Genomic DNA, 6,000 nt, shown 5'->3' on the forward strand with positions numbered 1-6,000 from the left:
GTCCATTGCGATGTGACATTCACATTCTTGACATCTCCCTCTTCAACATCAATAGACAAACTTACCCCCATATTGTCTTCATCATTAGAGTGTAGGGGAAGCCATCGGCCATTTTGTTTCTTCCAGTGCATGTACTAAAAAGCTAAATACAACATTTGGCATGACAAATGGTATCTAATAATCACATTGTCTTTACATGGGTGACATTGAAACACATCACCCTTTTGGTCACCTGACCCGGTTCCCCGATTCATCCCAAGTAAATCTTCAAGAGCATTTTCATCTACAGGCTTGCAAGACCACATAGATTTTGTTCTATGCATATGTATATTCTAAAACAAAGAAGTAAAAATGTGCAGAGTCATAAACCAAGATAAACTTGCCCATTTGGATCCAAATGTAAACTTCATGGCCATGCCCACATCCCTTGCAATATTGTCCTTATATGATTGCAATGTCCTCGAGTCCACATTGCTGCAATCCATGTCTTGAAGTTGTGGTGGTGCAATGGTTTGCAGATGGCCATAGCTTGATGATGTCATTGGAGTGATGTATGTTGCATTATACCAATACACATTCTTCATTTGCAAGGAGGCCAACTTCTCCCCTGCATGCATTTGCTTACCTAAATCCTCATGAATCGTAGTGAACTTATGTATGAATGATTCAATCGGTTCCCACTCCTCGAAGTCCAAAGGGAAAACATTTGCCACCATGAATAAGAGATCTTAGAAACGAAACACAAAATTTCCAAATGGAATCATTACACTTATGGTTGAAAAAGGTACATAGATAGAAAGGCTCACAATGTGATGGTATCCTAGATTGATTGAATGATGGAGGAAGGTGCATATCTTTTCCCATATAAACATGTTGCACTTTTGTGAGCCATCCTTTCTTCCCAAACTTGAACTTCAAGATGTGCCCCTTCCACTCATGCAAGATATCACCTCTCTTGCTCTTGGGAAGCTTATGTGGACCTTTGGCCAATCCTTTCATCACTATCCAGTCATTTTAAGCTATAGGTGCAAGGGATCCACTCATCCAATGCATTTTTGGTGTTGTGGAAGACACAAGAGGTCACAACATTGCATGGTCTTGTAGCCTTGCTCCTCACCATGCTTGCAGAGGTTGCAACAGAAAGAATGGGACTCCTACATAGGGCAATGCAACTCGAACACAGGCTCAAAAGAGGGAGAAGGAGAGGGATAGAGCTGCCAGCAACAGAGGAACATGAGAGGGAGAAGGAGAGGGACATATCAGCTCCAATAGAGGCACAAAAGAGGGAGATGGATAAGGACAGAGCAACACCAACAGAGGCACAAAAGAGAGAGAGGGGAGAGGGAGAGAGAGAGGGGGGGGCAGGTACACAACAAATGGAAGAGAGAGAGAGAGAGAGAGAGAGAGAGAGAGAGGAGCTGGAGCAAGCAGGCCATAGCAGGCAGGAGGGAGCAGAGAAAGGGGGGAAGAGGGCAAATGCGTGGGAGGCAATTCAAAAATGGAGGGAATTGGTAGGATGTACCAGAATAGTGGGGGGCAGAGGCCCTAGAAAGAGGGAGGGGAGAAGAAACATCCACCACAAGGGGCCTACCATCCCATTGAAGGCAGATTAGGGCTCATGTGGGGGAGGTGCACCTGGTAGGAGGGTCAAACATGGGTTAAGAGGGGGGGATGGTTTGGGTGGTCCCTAGTGTAAGGGGAGCAACCAATAGGGGCTCTTTGTAGGCCTGCCCACCATCCACCTCAACATACCATTGCCCCACACCTTCTAGCACTCTCATTGGTACACCTCAAATCCCTCTCTAATCCCTTGAAATTAGGAAACACTAATTGAGGCCCTTTTGAGATCCCATTTCTCCCCTAATGGATTCATTTTTCCTACTCAATAAAGTCCTTGACCTAGATACTTGAGTTTTCCCTTGTGTACTTTGGCATTGTATAATAAGACTAGTTCACCTTCCTTGATGTCTTTGGCTTTAAGGTTTTGTCAATGAGGTAATCCAAGAACTCTTGTGTGGTTTTACGGTAATCCATAGAAAAAGCACACCCTACTACCCCCAAGGGAATGGACAGGCTGAATCCACCAACAAATTATTATGCATACAGGGAGTACACATTTTCAATTGGTGTATGGCCTTGAAGCTGTGGCCCCACTAGCATTTGTAATACCAAGCCTATGCATAGCAGTACAAGAACACATGGGATATCATGCATCCCTGAAAGAAAGACTCTATTAATTGGAAAGGCATACAGAGACCAGATTAGTCACCTACCATGCCATGACAATAGAAAAATGCAAAAGAAAGGCATGGTTTGAGTGCCTCTATCCGACACAATTTCAATGGGGCATTTGAATCGGGTGATCACATTCTCGTATAAGAATCTTGCTGTGCTTCTGGCATCTGCCTTTCTAACTGCTTTAGCTTCAGCCCATTAGCTTCAGCCCATTTGGTAAAGTAATCAATGGCCACAGTGATGTAGTGTGCATGTGATCCCTTTGCTGCTAGATGGATGGGACCCACATAGTCAATCCCCTATTTTCAAATGGTTTTTGTGCAACAACTGTTGTTAGGGTATTGAAGTCTTTGTGTTGTGGTTTAGTAGTCTGTTGGCATACATCATAGCCTTTGACATATTCATAGGCATCTGCCCAAAGTTTTGGCTTCATGGACTTCACTCAGGATTGGCATGATCTCATGAGGCATTACACATCTTCTTGAAACTTGGTCCTTGCCCATCTTGTACAGTTGTCCTATAATGAGTCGATAGGGTACAGCTTTTAAAATTAGTTTTTTGGCATCCACTGCTTTCATTTTAGCCTGACATGTGCTATGGGTACTAGGTGGCATAGTATCATTAACTAATTTTTGAGGCTCTTGGGGACTTTCTTTTTCTGAAGTCTCTTGATCGAGCTTCATCTGCACATGTGGCTTATACTTTCAAAACTTCTTATGTTGGGAGCTGTGGGGTAACTTTTCCTCTGGCAAAGTATTCCCAAGTAAGGCTTCATTTGTTGTGCATACTCCTTAAAGTCCATCAGGGGACCATTCAAGAGGAGGTGGCTCAGATTTTGAGGGAGCTGGCTTGGTAAGATACAATTCAATGATCCTAGTTTGGACTCATTCAAACTCATTGAAGTGTTCGGCCTTGGCTTTGCGGTGATATCCTCCTTCAGCTTTCTTGTGGAATCTTCTATTGTTATTCAACTTTGGGAAGCTCCATTAGAGCATGCAGAATGGCTAATTCATTGTCAAAGACTTAATCTTCAAATTGACCATTCTCAACCTCAGTTTCAAGGTCCCAAGGAAAATCTAAGTCCTTATTGGTATGGGTACCTTCTTCAGGTTCATTATTCCACTCGAGGTTAACCATAAAGAATGGAACCTCTATATCGATTGGTTCTTCATGTATGAGTGGAGGATCTATCTGCATGACCTTAGCATCAATTTGTGAGAAGATGGGGTCTAGTGATTGCCAATGCTTATATCCAATTATTGGCATTGCTTTGTGTATCGCCTATTATGGCATGCTATTGTAGGGGAGCTGATTTTCTTGAGATCGTCGTTGAGAGGTTTCATCCAATGCTCTAGGCACAATTGGTTTTATTGCTCCTGTCCCGACATTGACACTTACTGTGCTGTCACAATTTTGGATTGTCAGTCTATTAGTTCCCCAATCATGGAGGATTGATGCTTCACGCAACCAAGGACATCCCAGAAAGATCTGATAGGATTTCTTGGGGAGATCCAAGATTGTGAATGTTGACACGCCATTCACTATTCCCAAGGGTTTTGTCCATGAATCATCGGCAAGGTGTATGTTAAAATTAGCCTTTTGCATTAGTGGGAGACCCCATTCATTGTAGTGCTCCTTGGATAGAACATTTACACCTGCTCCACCATCCACTATGGCTTGGACTTCATCATATGCCTTATGGATCAAAGGAACAGTGATGTTGCATATGTCATCTCTCTCACCCATCTGCACAGGGATATCTTCTATGTCTTCCATAGGTGGAGGGGGATTTGCGAGTTCAATCCAGCCTTTGAAACTCTCCCAGAGATTGGGACAATTCCATAATAGGATTCCAATGGGAATTGAAATAGGGCAACTTAGAATGCTAGAGAGTGCGGCTCCTTCAAGTTGGCATGGTGGTACATTATGTTGCGGATTTTGTTGTTGGAACAAAGGCTCGAATGCAGTATCAATACTCGGTGGGGACAAGTCAGGGATTGGATCTTGTGCTTTGTTCTCAGCCTCAAATTGAGCTTGTTCCTTTTGTACCCATTGTTGAAGTGCTTGAAATCGAGCCTTCTCCACTTCTGCATTCGGGTATGGAGCTTCTTTATTTGAGGCTCGGGAGCTGATGTGGATGAGCTTGGCTGTTCATTGCTTGGTGGAGGTAGAGGCACTTGTGCTTTCTTTTGAAGAAGTCATTTTGATTGAATTGGAATATTAGGGTCCTTGGTGGCCTCTTTTTGCTGGCATGTAATTACATTCACAGGTTGTGATATTACGCTTGCTAGCCTAGACTATGATGGTCCACCCCAATAATGCCAATTGGGACGTCAGGCTTAGCCTCATTTTGTTGTGGGACCTTATTTTTCATGGGACAATCCATACAAGCATGGCCTATGCCACAATCTCTGTAGAGTGGTTGGAAGTAGCGGGGCTACCACGATGAGGGCACTCTGCGATCCAATGATTCTCCCCACAACTATAGCACTCGCTCGATGTGTATTGGGCTGAACTTGATTTGCATAGACTGGTATTAAACCTTATGCTCCTTCCACATAGTACACTAGGCACTCAACTTTATACTCGAATGGCGAATCCACTTCCTCGGCTTGAAGTTGTATTGGAACTACCGGAGGAGCTAGATTTGGCGCTCTTGGATATGGTCGTGGATTTGGATTCTTGAGTAATTGCGGGACTTGGGTCCAAATGAGAATAGGATGTAGCCTCAGAGCTGGGGGTGGTTGTGCAAGTGCTAGTTGCCGATACACTAGGATGGTGGGTGCCGGTTGGTATTGTTGAGGTCGAGGCGAGTTGTTGCACATGTTGAAGATGCAACTATTTTCATCATGGCCACGTACTACGTAGATATGGCACCACAACCTTGGTGATGGATTTGCTTGTGTAGTGATCTTGGCTCTTAGGAATGGGCATTCATTAGTTGTATGATTGGCCATGCAGTGTGGACACCATACATTTTCTCGCCGTGGATAAGTATGAGGTGGCGGTGGTTGAGACATGTGAAGCTTTTGTTCCATGGTATGCATCATTTCTTCTTTTAGCTTCATGGTCATGGCCTCTAGGTGATCTTCATTAGACGTTTCGACAGTGGACTTGGATTTTCCCTTTTTAGAGTGCTTATCTCATGCACTGGCTCTTCCATCATCACTGTTGGTGTTAGAGTTGGTCATGCCATCCTCGATGTCAATGGCTACCGCATGAACACCATTGAATGTTTCGTAAAATTGCTAATCTTTTTCATGTCTTTGTGGATTTTCTTCCTTAGGCCTGCAATGAACTAGGCCGTGAGGTACTTAGCATTGGGGCCTGGGTCACATTTGGTAATTAAGCGTTTCATCTTGCCCAGGTACGTGCGTACATCTTCTCACCGACCTTGTTCGAGCTTGCTTAGTTGGAGAGCGGGATCATCTTGTAATCTCTCCATTTAAAAGCACCTCTTGAATTTTATTTGTAGCAAGTCCCATGTGTCTCTTTCTTCCACTAGGAGGTCTAGGTACCATTTTGAGACTTCATCGGTTAAGGCCATGGGGAACCAGCCGACCTTGGTTTCATTGGCACCCCCTCGGCATGTGGCATCAAAATGCTAGAGGAATTGGGCTAGATTGCCCCTACCATTGTATTTGGGAAGTTTGAGTTTGCCCAAGGGGTGCCTATCTTGATTGTTATTATTGTTGCCAAAATTGTTGCAAGGGTTAAAGAAATTGTTCCCCTCCACTTTGAGTTCAAGATCCCCATCGTCGCGAC

The sequence above is a fragment of the Dipteris shenzhenensis genome, chromosome 2, assembly GCF_047967505.1.
Source record: "Dipteris shenzhenensis isolate YYH24624 ecotype China chromosome 2, Dip_SZ_1.0, whole genome shotgun sequence".
In the NCBI taxonomy this organism is placed as follows: domain Eukaryota; kingdom Viridiplantae; phylum Streptophyta; class Polypodiopsida; order Gleicheniales; family Dipteridaceae; genus Dipteris; species Dipteris shenzhenensis.